The 15,151-nt window shown below is 35.9% G+C and overlaps 1 protein-coding gene across 2 annotated transcripts in view; it reads right to left on the reverse strand.

The window, feature by feature from the left end:
• LOC139980365 (adenylate cyclase type 9-like) overlaps positions 1-15,151 on the reverse strand; it is a 78,696-nt gene that overhangs the window by 12,391 nt on the left and 51,154 nt on the right. The window lies entirely within an intron of this gene.

A 15,151-nucleotide genomic window follows, 5' to 3' on the forward strand; every position in this document is an offset into this window, starting at 1 on the left:
TTGTTGAATTAATGCCAGAATTATAGACTTAAAATTATGTCTTAAGAATGTCAATTGTTTTTTGAAAATGATCTTACTTTCCATGTTAAACGGCAGCCATGAATGTTACATCGTCATTTTCCCCGGAGGGTATAATTATTCTGGCTTGTATACTGGACTGGATTTTTACAGAAGATTTCATATTCCTTATTATGCATATAGCTCAAAGTATTAAACATGATTGATACTGGTGACAAACGACATGTGGTTTTCAAACAAGAAGGGGAAAAAACATTTTTCACATCTTTTAATCAGCAAAATGCCACAATTTAACAGCAATATCACAGATCGTGACAATTAATAGCATTTAATCCTTTGATTGATTGGTTCATGTAAGCTGCCTGCAAGTTCTGCATGTTAGTTTGTCATTTTTCTCCTCAACCAATCAACCATGGCATATTAATGATGTGCCTAACTGTCACAAGTTTAAAATAGAACAAAATTCTAAACCAGAGAACTGTCATAAAGGATTGAATATATCAACAATTTGATAGCTCTAATTAAATCTGGTGCACATAATGAATGTCTGATATATAGCGCAGTAATAACAACGACACCTGTTGTTATCGCAGTTGTTGTAGATAATGCTGAGGTAAGGGTAGTACTGTGTGCACGTCACTATTGAATATATGTTGCAGAATTGCTCAGTGAGTTGCATTCTGGGTAAATTGAGGGTTGTCACGTTGTCATGCTTACAATTAGAGCAGCACCACTTGGCTATGATCGACATTTCCTGAAGTCACATGACCATTTTCCAGATCTTACCAGGCTCTTATATTGAGTAACTATTGTCTATTCTTCTGTACGAATCATAAAAAAATAATTCTTTACACCTCCTCAAAACAGATGCAGCACAGCTAGTGTTTGGTGTTAAATTTAGCATATCATAGCAAACTGGACAGTTAAAGTAGAGACATAAGGTACCTGGCAACATGACCTGAAATTTTAGTACAAAACAAACACCTATTTGGAATGATGAAATAAGGACAAAGGATTTTGCAAATATTTGCCAAAATATTCAAGTCTTAATAATAGTGGAACACAAATAAATTTTGATCAACAGCCAAATGGTTGTAATTACCTAATCATCTGAAATAGATTAACGAATGCTGCAAGGCTTGATCATTTCATTATCTTACCATATAATGTACCATACATTATAAGGACTAGGTAACGATAATAACAACTAGCTGTTAATTGTAAACTACTATTATCCAATGCCTACAGTAGCTAGATGTGTTCACAGGATACTAAATTTCCTAACAGACAAACACTTTATCACAATCTATATGATAATATTTTAGCTGTTTGCAAGTAATGTCACAACAGATGCTTCGTCTCCAGACCATCAGTTTACTGTAGCTTGTTGTCACATTATTACTTTAATAGCTTCTTTAATGTGCTTAGAACCTAACATTATCTCAATGTTTTCAAAACAGATGTTTACCTATAGGCCTACACTAATTTGCATGCAAGACTCAAGGCTAATACTTTTTTATTGTCATCATGTCATAACACTGTAAATTCCTGGTAATTGAACCTTTCTCCATCAATGAAAAAGCTTCCCTGCATTTGTACAGACAACATGAAGTGATTTTGAACAGGAGTGAAAAACACATAGTTATCTACAGTAGCACCGGGAAACAGGATCTACTTTAAGCAGAAGCCAGCTGTTTCATTATCTCATTTTAACAAATGTATCACACATGATGTAAGATCTTTCCAAAATGTGGGAGTGACTTCACAAATAAACCACTGGTTATAAGATTCACCGTCATTCTAAGACATTTCAATGTAGAAAATAAAAAAAACACTCTTCAGTTTCGTGGGCTGTTAATAACATTTAAAGCCAATTATTACCCACACATTCTAAAGAACATAACATCAATTGTGGCAGAAACACACAGTTTTCAATCTGACTGCAGATCTTAAATATCAAAGTTCACAAAGCTATATGATGGTATTAAACTGTTTAGACCAACTTCTAATGAGCTTGCTTTCTAATAAACAAGGTCTGCAAACTGGTTTTATCCACAAAGTGATTAATGCCTTAGATGGGAATTTACCAAATGATAAGGCAACACAAAAGTTTCCCATTTCCATTCTCTAAGTCTTGAATAGTGATCAGAACACGTAAAGCTCGCATTGACATGTTTGTGCGGCCGGCAAGAGAGGTAGAGTCGCAATAACTACCGGCTGCTTTAACGAGCTTCTGCTAATTAAATCAAAAACTGTTTGCCATCTACCCGTGCCAATTCCTCACCTTATGATCTCTTGTACACAACAACCACAGAGCGCTTAGGTTGCTTTTTAAACCAAATCAAGGTTTGTTTGTTTCGACAAAAGATTGCTCTACACAATCTCTGAAAATACTCGTTCTGAATCTAATAGAGTTCTCTATTCATGGCCAAGGACACTACTGCATGCTTGGACAAACAAACGGAGATATTAACTGCCATCACTTGAATAGACTGCGTGTCCTCCTTGGCTATCTCAATTAGACGGAATGGAGGGAAAAGGAGCTGGAAATGTCATTCTGCATCAAGATTGGATCGTGACAGAATTTACAACAGCTCCGGAAGCATTTCACATAAATATTGACACAGTCAGCAAGGTGGCTGTATCATCAACGTTAGATGAATCGAAACAACGCGTGGCTGGATGTAATATAACCATCTCAAGCCTATATGCACAAACACACAAGATGAAGTTTTATATATATATGTGGATAGTGGAAAGAATCATATAATCATTGAGCTGCATATTTCAGCTGACTTTTACTGCCATTGTGATTCATACGCAAAGGCATAATACACACACAGCTGTCATCCATTACATAGAAGATAACAACTGTTGAATGGAATTAATATACTAGGAATAGGCATGCTTCAGGATTCCTATTTTTATTCCTTTTTTCCCTTCTTTCCTCAATTTGTTTGGTGCTAATAATCATATATTTGGTGAAATATTGATACGAAATTTAAGCACCGTCCAGCCACTCTGTGCATGCTAATTGGTTACATTGTCAATAACAGACAAAATGGTGGAAAATCTATAATATTCATATATGAGTAAATAAATGAAGGAAAACTGACTGGGGAATTTCTATGATTATATGAAAGCGATGTTGTAGCTGTTAATATGCCTCCCAGATGGAACTACAAATTGTATCCTACACTATGTACATAACACTAGTAAAGGAATGAACTCTATATACATACTTGGTGTGATTCTTTAATTATGATTAAAACCGCAAGCAGGTGGCTGTAAACGATTCATTTACATGGCAATGCTCTACATCTTAATTACTATCAGTTTCAGTCAAAGAGACTTAAATGCAATGAAATGTTCGACATGAACACTGTCAAATACATCTCCTAGTTACAGACTCAATAGGTAAAATAAACAGATAATTAACCACAAAACCCTTAATGATGAGTTATATTTACTTTATGTAGCAAAGCCCTAATGAGAATCTCCAGCCAACACCCAACGTCAACAGAGGGCGGTCCTTTCTAGTTTCGTGAAGCTTGACAAGCTGCAGTCTCTGAAATCACTGACAATTCCTCTGAGGAATCTCTCATGGACACTTCTGGGCAAAGTACCTGCACATTCTTAAAGCACGCACAGTGTGACATATCAAACTAACCTTGGTGTTTTACCAAGTCTCATAACTAGCACATTGTAGCAACCAATGTTGTCCACCGTTCATTCTACGACTTTACACAAGTCTCATCATCAACCAATCAGAAAGCTTCTTTGAGATATTTCAATCATATGACATGTCCTCTAAACTGATTCTAAGCTTTGAGCGGCAGTAAAATTGTATTCCCAGTCTCAGAAATGGAATATATACTAGACTTATACATCAGATTCTTCTGGTAATTCATTGAAGATGAGATCGCTTCAAACCTACTTTCAGGCCTAGGACATTGATTGAGATCTGTTACAGCACTGGACAAACTCTTCAATGGAGATAAGCTGTATTCAGGATATATTAGGATCCAGAGCCGTATCTACAGCACTGTGACAACTGATATGAGCGCCCTCTATCAAAACAATGAAGATCCCCATTGTAAATGCAAAGTAGTTTAGACCAATTGATGTTCATCTACATGTGAAAGTATTATATTACAAAGCTGAGCTATAAATATCACTGTTTTCTTTTGGGGCCTGTTGTGGGATATCCGCTGTGACACAAATACAGGATACAACATTCTAAGAATGTAGCCTACATGTGTTCAAGCTATTTACTGTACCTGTACACAGCAATACAGTATTACATGTACACGATAATACTGTTGCAAAGTTGCAGCCAAACTCTATTACAATAATAATAATAATCAGCAGTTACTTTACAGTGTTAATACAGTGTAACATGTACATCATAATCCTATAGCCCAGCCGTAGCCAAACTCCATTACAATAATAATAATCATCAGCAGTTACTTTACAGTGTTAATACAGTGTTACATGTACATCATAATCCTATAGCCCAGTCGTAGCCAAACCCCATTACAATAATAATAATAATAATCAGGTAGTTATTTTTACTGCGATCTAGCGACCATGAATGTGGGAGAAGCCCAAAAGGATTTATGGATCACAACTTTCATGTTCTGTTACCTCTAGTTCAACATTTTAACTCAATTTTGGAATCCTTTCAATTTAGGTGGGTAAATTGCTCTTGAGTGAAATCCCCCCCACCCCGCCCTTACTACGATCGGGCTAAGGATCAAACCAAGAACCTCCCGATTGCTAAGCCTCATTGCTTCAAATACCACTGCCTTCATCCACTCAAATTGATCACAAAAAAGCAAAGTGTAAAGAAATGAAGAGAGATGGAGATCTGATTTATCTGCATGAAAAAAGTTGAAAGCAAGTCACCAGTGAACAGGCACAGTATAGTATTCCTAAAGCAAAGGTGGAGGTGAGTTGAGGGGATGGGAGGGTAGGGGAGGGGAGGGGAACACCCTGTCCCCTTAGATCATTTTTAGCAGGCCATGGACTTGACTCTCTGTTCACAATCTGTAACCAAAGACTTGCGTAGAATGATATAAACTTCTGTTCTTCTCTCTCTCCAGCAGTAAGAAGACGTAATTCATGTTGGCACTCGTCCCAATTACGGTGGCCATCTCAGTCAAATTAATCATTTCATGATACTTGATGTTGATGCATGAGTGGTTACCTCTGAACATTACTCCTCTCTCTCCCCACCTCTCTCTCTATCTACCTCATTTGTCCTTTCATTCCACATCAGACAACAACTACTCACAAATAAAATAAAAAGGACAAGAAAAGAAGAATGCACTTCCTGGACTGAAGCATACCAGAACCAACAGAACATCTCGGTAATTTGTCTGGCACGAGCAAACTCTCCAACCCGCCTCCGTCTTGTCAGACATAACATGAGTGAGCTCCTCGTGGTGGTTAATGCGATTATCAGCCCACTCTACCATGACAACTCAATCCATTCAAATTCTCACAACAGCCTTCACCCCTGATTCATACATGTCGCCAATTAGGTCCGAGCATTTTCCGTTTTATTTTATCTTATTTTTTTTTAATGCTTTCAGAGCTAGTCTCTTGGCATGACAATCAACTTTAGATGAAGACTAACTTAATTTGCCATTTAGAATTACTGGGGTAAGAGAGAATTAAGTGACTGCTCACAACCGATCTGGACGGCAGAGAGCGAGAGAGCGAGTGTCACAAGTGGGTTGCCATCAAAGATTACAGACAGGAGAACCTCATTACCTGCTTCATGAAAGTCAAATATACTTAAGCAGATGCTACACTGTAAGACTCATAAATTGGAGAGCCAAGTTTTGCAAGCAAGTCAAGTGCCAACTTTATTGAAAAGCCTTGAACAGAGGACTAGAGTTTAATGTTTCCTCGTACTGTTTAGTAGTGAAGAGAGTGACTTTATATCACTAGTTAGTTCCTGTCCCTGATTGCTTAATAAAAGTTTATAAGAGTATAGTACACACTTGCAAGTTTAGATCATGGAACTTTGCAAGCAGAATATGCCAGCAGACAAGCACCCTATCACCAGCTTTATGTTTTTTTTGGGGGGGTTTCTTTTTAAAAAAAGGATTCACAAGAAGCCAGGTTCCGAAAAATGGGAGAAATATTATAGTAGCAGGGAAGCAGGAAAGTTTTCACTATGTACAGCAAAAGAAGAAACAAAGTGTGCTACAAATCGTTACGGTAAACGCTACTCCAGCAACACTTTAACAATTAATCATGGCTGATATCTCCTGTCTCTGTTACCCCTTTTCAACACCTTCCCTGCCCCTCCCAACCCCCCCCCAACCCCCCATTCTCTGTAATCACTGCACACTATCATTCTGTCCTCAAACCAATCCAAAAGTGTAACCAACTTCTGGCCCCGAACTTCTGCAAAGATCAAACATCACTATAATTAGAAATACGACAAGAAGCATACAAAGTCATCAAACTATTCTCTGGTTTAGAAAGTTAGCCTCTTAAAGTTTACCTGTTGCAACAGCCTCACACCCTGCTAATCGTTTGATTTACATCTCTGAACCTACAGAGTCCAAATTACAGTAATGGTGACAAAGTGATCTATCAAGGGATTTTAACCCAGAAGTGGTAGAAAATGTTAAAAATAAATCATGGGCCAGCATGACGTGAGATTACATGAATGATGGCACAGGCTTGTGAGAGTCGGAGTTGACACCGGCAGACTTTATAATTTCACAGCTCCTGACACCGATTGACACATCTCTGCACTTCCATGAAATTCAGACGTACGTTCAACTTTTGGAGACCGTCAAAAATGATAAGAAGTTCCTAGATTGCAGTGTTTGTACCATGTGATTTCCTTTTCTTGTACTTTCTTTGTTTTGAATATAAAGTATGATCAGTATTTAATACATAGGCCAGCTATATTACCTGGTGTATCAACTTTAATGTCACTTATCATGGGTATTAAGATTGGTATATACATCCTAAAGTACCAATTAAGGGTGAATGATACACAAACATACAGTACATGATACATTTACAAAATCATCTCTCAAACCTATATTCTATATATTGTCTTACTGACGATTACATTAAATGACTCTATTAAACCATGTCTTATTGATGATTACATTAAATTATTCTATTACTCTATATAATTCTCCATCTAATCGGTGATTACACTAAATTATCAACAATTTCACCTGTTCAAAGCTCATCATACCCAGTCAATCACCCGTATGCAATTCTACTATCCCCCGCCGCCCCTCTCCTCCCTCTCTCTGCAACCACCAATGCTTCCTACTCACCGCATGAAAGACCAAAAAACATGGGTATGCTTGCAGCAATTGTTGGAACTTGACAGGCAGTTCTAAATATTGCTAACGTCCTAACATTTTCTTAAAATTTACAAAAGTGCCTTCTTGCGGTTCACATGAATATTCAAATCCAACTATTGAGACAAATAACCTGCGTCAATATAAAACAAACTCAAAGTTATCAGTATGGGTATCTGTGGATAAGTATTTTTCTTAAGTTCCTGCCTCTAATTTTTGCCGTGGGGGTATGCTCTACACTATAATTAAAAGATGCAGAGGTAAAAATAGATTTCAGAACCACAAATTTCCAGGTTTATAAGAAACTGCATGAAGACATCTAGCAAAATTCCAATTTACTTTTGCCGGTTGGGAAGTTGACAGCCTGTCTTTAGGATTCGTCTTGCTTCCACTACAATTTATTACGAGCACTCGTTGGGGACTTAGGTGCAAACAGTTGTACAATTGCGAAGGCTGCCTGTCACCTTGCTTCGTATTAGTAAATTATCACTTGTTCACCATACAAAGATTCAAACCTCAGGTTTAAAGCTGCAGTTTATTCTTACTACATAACTGGCATCCCAGTAATTCGTTGCTCTAGGCTGACTTGGGAGAGGTGAATAAACTGGTCCAGATATGGTCATGTACACATTTATCACAAGGTGATGTACTTTTTATAAATATGTTCAAACGTACAGCTTGCACAAACTGTTTACATAACAAATTAAGCATCATGGGTTTTTTTTAGGAAGAATAAGAGATAAATCTGCAAAGTTTATTTCCCCTCATACACTTTCAATTTTTTCTAAGCTCGTTACCATGGTCACCCCAGGCTGCCAAGCACAAAATTCACATAGCCTAAAATTTTGATCATACTGTGCAACCGTACCATATATATATATATACTTATTCATTTATTATATATATAACTGAAAGTGAAATCCCATACTGAGTACCACTACAAGAAAAAAACTGCTGATAAAATTAATGACCCAAGAATGAAAGAAACTATACCCTTGTCAAAGAACCTAGTACCTTTGTAAGAGCATTCTGTTTTTATTTCATCTGGACGACTTGAAAGCTTTAACTAAACAATAATATAAGACAAATACCAATATATAACAAAACCAGAAACATCTATCAATAATACTATAGTAGTTAGTACTGCATCAACCACCAACGCTGCTCTGTCAATACACTCCCCAAATTTGAAACAGTGTGCTAATTTCACCTCTCCATCTCGCAAACCACAACTAATTATTTCCTCCTTTATTCTTCTGCATCCCTCAATAACACAGCTACCCATTTTCCTGTCTCTGTATAGATACATATATCTATATACATATATATATTTATATGTATAGAGCTCTGAATTTATCATCTCCTACGCTCTCAATTAACATCACGACTCTTTGCGAGCAGATGTAACATTCTTACCGGCTGGTATTAACAGACTCTCAAAAGCCGTAGTACTGCTGCTGTGTTGTAGTTGGCGGAGTACAGTAATATCCATTTGGGACGTGCAAGACCGTAACAGACTCTGGCATGCCTCTGCAAACATTCCACCAGCTTCAGTTCAAATTCTAGTTTCTCGCAACAGATCTCGTGTTGCACAGCTAAAAGGGATACTTGTTGACTTTTTTATATTCAAGATAAGGAACCAGGCTAGGTTAATACTGTTTTTAGTATTACAATGGGAATAAGGCAAATGTACAAAATCAAGCAGCCATGGGATTTTGTGACTGGGGTCATCTTTGAAAATATTCCACCATCTTCAAAAACAAATGTATAGAACTTTGAAAATTCCCATGAATTCTGTCACTGCATACAATTGTAAAATTTAGATATTTAGGAAAAAGGGAATTATTTCCATTGCAGTGTTATCCTACTGTAAACAAATCTTGATCATGTAACAAATTATATCACAAAGACATTGCTATTTAAATTTGATCTTGCTGGTTAAATGCAATCCTATTTGTCCATGCAATGTTTTACTTCAAAGGTAACATGTAGCAGTCTTCCTTGACTGGCCTGAAATTGGACCATCAACCATTTTTGATTTTTGTAAAATCTACTATTTCCAGACAGAAATCTCATGATTAATTTCTGTGCAACCATTTCAACCATGTGATGTCCTTTTCCTCATTGCCTTGCATACATTACAGCAATGCAGTTTACATGCGATTTGTATGTTCAAAGTTGCATTGATACCAAACTCCAATGGAGATACAACGGTTAAGTTTTGAGCTTGCCATGAATTGCTTGTTTTTCAAATTGTCACGATTCTCTTTCAGATATTCTGACGTAAACTGCTCTACCTCTGAAGAACTTGAAAAGACAATGAAATTAAGGGGTTGCGTATACCTTAATTTGCAAAATGTTACAACTGTTTCAACTGTTCCAAGACGGACTGTAAATTAATAAAGGACAAGCTGTTTGGTTGCCAGATGTCCATTATCATTACAAATTAGACAGTTAAAATGTTTCTATAAAATTACATAGTTTGTTTTGAAGATAATTCTAATCTTCAACATTTGATAAATTGCAGAATTATTCCTTTAAGACAAAATTTAAGATGGCATTGAAGGCGTCATAAGTTATGTAATTGTAATAGATGTTCTGAGGTCATTCATTAACAATCTTATTACAAATCATCCCAAAATTTGCAAAAGTCAACTTCTGTCTTTGAAATATTTTTAATATACATAAAAAAAATTAACTTTCTTTTTTCAGATTACACAATATTTCTATTAATAATTCATCTTGTTTCTGAGGAGTTTATCCAACTAGAAAAGCTTTGTAATTTGGCTTGGGATTTTTTGGTGCCAATGTCAATGTAGGCTATAAAATATATAGAATTGTAGCGCCCTCAATTCTAGAGCTTATATATTGATAAGTGCATAATTATATTAAATCAAACTATGAATTAGATTTTAAAAGACGTCTTGATGTATTTTAACAAAGGATTGAATCAAAACTATCAAATTTTTCCACTGGATTAAACTAATCAAGACTAGGTTCATCATATGAGCAAGAAATCAAATTTTAGCTCTCTCGTAAATTTGGCTTCAATTACGAACAGCAAGGAAGCCTACACATAACATTATATCCTACATACAAATATATCCAAAAGATATTAAAAAGATAGAGAATTCAACGTTTTACTTCATTAAATATTCATGATGCTTTAAGCTAATGCAGTTGATTCATCTAACCGATGATTCATTGCACAGATATTATATATCAATATTAAAGGTGTGTGTTGTAGCAGCTACAGTAGCATCATGATTAATCCATTCAGATTGAGTCAAAAATACAAATACTTTTGGGAAAACTGCAAACTTTTATATAGTTTTCACTTGCTAGCTGAAGTTTGACTTGGGATGTATACAATAGCACGACCAAGATGACCATTGGTACAGTAAGCATTAGTTTGTGTAAATATGGTGACTAACGAAGAGTTACTATAATCTGCCAGATATATATCTGGTTTATATAATCTTATTTAATGTAAGCTTATACATCTTGAGCTACTGTTTCCCTGCTCAGGCAAGCTGTTAAACTTTGAAATAATCCTGCACAGGCAATTTGCAGTTTAATAATTCTTGTAAGGGAGGTTTAAGTTATAGTCTTTCAACCACCCAAAGAGGGAACTTGTATATATCATCTATAACATGAAAATCCCAAATATGTATCTGGCTTAGCGCATTGCCCAAGAGGGAAAGAAAATTTACCTTCTCTGACAGGTGGTAATGTTGTAATTAACTTATTCTTCAATGTCTGCCACATTTTGAAATCAATGCAAAGTACTGTATTGTTTCCCCTCCAGGCAAATTTAAGATTTCAGCATAATATACTGTTTCAGCATGTTCCATTGGTGTCGTAACATGAATGTTTAATACCTGCAATGTGTCAGTTCCCTACTAATGACTGATCAAAGCAAGCATTCAGATCGAACCAATCAAGGCGTACAAAACTTTAGAATAGTGATTTAGGTAGAGTACAATGCCACTTTAGTGTGTTATTGTTACGTTAGTTTCTGAATAAAGGCTATTATAATTACAATCCATGCTCAGTGCATATATTTTGGATAAATATGAAGTGTTTTCATACACAATATTTAGGTTTTAATCAGGGATATACCCTGGACATCTAGGATGTTTATTTGATTATTTTAGTGCAACTTTGATAACAAGCACATGTAACATGTACATTCACACATATTCATTCACACAGATCCAGAACACACACAAAGACAGTTGACATACAGACAATATCGACCACCATGACTGCATAGATTGATATTAAAATTATTCTGTTCCTGACCAAGGAATAAATTAGTGTTCAAATTTTGTGAAGCTTCTTTTGAAGATCCTGATTCATTTTTCTCTCATTGAATAAATAGTTCCTGTGTAGAAAATTAATGCTATGCATCTTTACCCTTAAGAGGAGATTTGATACAGGATCAATCATTCCTTGCAGATGATAGGCAAAAAATAAATCAAATAGAATTGATCTATAGAAAGGTAGGGTATATACTGTAAGTAATTATGTAGGAACAAATGAAATGAGTAAAGTGCTTTTTAATGCCTTGCATTTACTTCAAATGTCACAGACAACACTTGTCCTTTTCATAAACTGTATTAAAGATATTTGATATTTTTTGTGGTCATTATTTGCATTTACCATGGAGCATCATATATCCACACATTCAAATGTGAGATCCATTTAATCTTTTCTTTTAGAGATAACATGTTTACAAGCTAGGCATCACACACATATACACATATATGTACATACTCACACATACATACAAACGCCATGCAATCATGGTTGCAAAGGTTTATATTTCACTTTAATCGATACCGATAAAAGCAGATGATATTTATACTTTCATCTTGCCTACATATAGATATATTACATGAATCCAACATATGGATCACATGTTATAGCTCCTCCTCTCCCCACAGCTAACAAATATGTTCAGCACAGAAATGTAGAAAGTGTGACAGCTGTGGACTATCAGCAGTGCTGTTGCCATGGATACTGATGATAATTTGAACATAAACAGTAACATCTAGTGGACAGTAGATGTTGGTCATAACTTGAACATGAACATAAACTGTAACATCTAGTGGACAACAGATGGTCATAATTTGAACATAAATAGTACTTAACATCTAGTGGATAGCAGATGTTGGTCATAAGTGTAGATTATGATGTATTAATTAGAACATTTCTGTCACAACTATAGCAAGCTTGTTATGACAAACACATGCGTGAGATGATGAATGCATACAGCATTATGAAGCATGCATACAGTATGTGCAATTATCTCTGTCTTTATGAGAATATTTAACATACTGCAATCAGTATCAATAAATATTTCTCTTTACCTCCTCATGTTCAGATATCTTGACCTAGCGGTGATCACCATAGATATTATTTCGTCTTAAATAGTCTAGTGTCTTACACATCTTCCAGCCCACCTGCATCATATATATCTCTTAGACATTGGTCAGATATCTTAAACTAGCTGAGGTCACCATAGATATTATTTCATCTTAAATAGTCTAGTGTCTTACACATCTTCCAGCCCACCTGCATCATATATATCTCTTAGACATTGGTCAGATATCTTGACCTAGCTGAGGTCACCATAGATATGATTTCATCTTTAATAGTCTAGTGTCTTACACATCTTCCAGCCCACCTGCATCATATATATCTCTTAGACATTGGTCAGATATCTTGACCTAGCTGAGGTCACCATATTATTATTTCATCTTTAATAGTCTAGTGCCGTACACATCTTCTAGCCCGCCTGCATCATACATATCTCTTAGACATTGGTTAATATCCTATATATGGTAATAATTACCATGGATTTCTTTAATCATATGCATGAGTTCCCTTTATATATAGCATGTTTGATCTTCTGCATGACTGGATCAATCAGTTTGTCTCTGCATCGACAAAAAATGAAGATATTCTACCACATACAATATTTCTGTTTTATCAAATCTTAGATAAAACAAACAGGAAAAGAGGGGGTGGGTACGAAAGAGAGGATGAGATTATAAAAAGCTTTTGAATGCTGAATACATATGGCTCAGGATTCCGAACATATCTGCTCTGTGAATTAAGGAACTATGACATGGCGTGCATATGCTATCAATTAGCACTAATAAATCGCAGCATCTTCTCTTGGAAGCTTGTGTGTCTTGACTCATTTCCAATATTGACATATTCCTGCATATATACTTCTATGTTCCTGCATGGGAATACTACATATCATCCACTGACAAATGCTTAACAGGTTTGATATTATATTGCAAAAGCATCTACCAACAATTCCTGTTTTTTTTAATATTTACAAGAGCTGCTTAAGTTAATCATGTACGCTCTTCTGCAAACCAGCCTTGAAGAAAGAATAAAACAAGAAGGAGAGAAATTATATCTTTAATTTTACTCCTTGTGTAGTCCAGTTATCTTCCTTCACTTTTACAATACCAAGTCATTTTACTGTATGATTGTTAGAGGATGCCTAATGTCCATTTTTCTTTTTATCTGGTCTGTCAAGAAACTACCTACAAATTCATTATTTCCTTCCATCTGCTTTCAGTCTCTCCCGCCTCTAAATTACCACGGTCTGGTAATCTCCTCCAGCTAAATTTAATCGTTGAGCAAAGGTCAGTATCTTCTTCCTTGAGACCGTTTTAGATTCGGAGAGAGGGAGGACTATTTAGTTAACAGAGTCCTTCAGGCCTACTTATCCCATTTCTTAAAGCTAAAACAATTTCCAACTTTATCGCAACGTCGCTCAACAGCTGAAGCACTCGATATGATAATTAACATTGGCTGTCGTGTGGCAACCTTGATTTCGCTACCGAGATATTTGTGGAATCATATTAAATATCGCTGCATATATAGCTCTAGTCATACATGCACAGAATTTAAGGAGAGAGAGAGGGGCGTTGCAAAACAAAATTTGTGAACAAAAACAATGAAACATGTGCTTTAAATTTGTTCCAATTGGCATCAAATGCGAGGAGTGTTTGCACGTGGGTATTTTGATAAGACAGTTCATACATTAGGTAGCGGTCCAAATTACTCCAAACTTTACAAGAGAATGCGATTGTGAGATCAGCAAGGTATGGTAGCTGTAGGAGACATTGTCGCTCCATAGACTGTCCTTATACTGTTTGACAGATGTAATTATCACAAAAGAAGAATGATTATAGTATGTAATTAACAACAGTAACTTATTAATATGCAATGTAGCCATTGCCAAGTTATCTATACTAGCGTTAACAGGCTCGATCACCAGCATTTTCACTTAAGTAAATGGTTTCATCCACAATTAGCAGTTGGATGAATCTTTCTGTCTAGTGTAAACATTTAATTATAAAAGAGATATCTTAATGTAACTGAAATGTATCAAAAAACAAGAGGAACAAAGATTACGCATTGTTAGAAGAAATGAAAAGGTGAAACTGAAGAAGTTTTATTTTCTACCAGCCAAGTTGCAGGTTTGTCTTCCTGTCAAATCAATTAACCAGCACATGGCAAGTATAAAGGTATAAGAGTGTAGCCATTAATCAGCCTACCGACTGCTGCTGCTGCTGTAGCTGTTTCAAGTGTGCCTCCAAATGTCAATAGAGTGGCTGCAGATGTCTATGTAGATCGATGAAGGGGTTATCCCTGCAAGAGTGGAAGAGCACTAAACACTTCACAATGATAGACATTGAAAGAATCCACTCATTGACCTCAAGAGCCGAAACGCTGCTCTTCAGATGAATGTTGGC

Source organism: Apostichopus japonicus, chromosome 14 (assembly GCF_037975245.1).
Source record: "Apostichopus japonicus isolate 1M-3 chromosome 14, ASM3797524v1, whole genome shotgun sequence".
Classification (NCBI taxonomy): Eukaryota; Metazoa; Echinodermata; class Holothuroidea; order Aspidochirotida; family Stichopodidae; genus Apostichopus; species Apostichopus japonicus.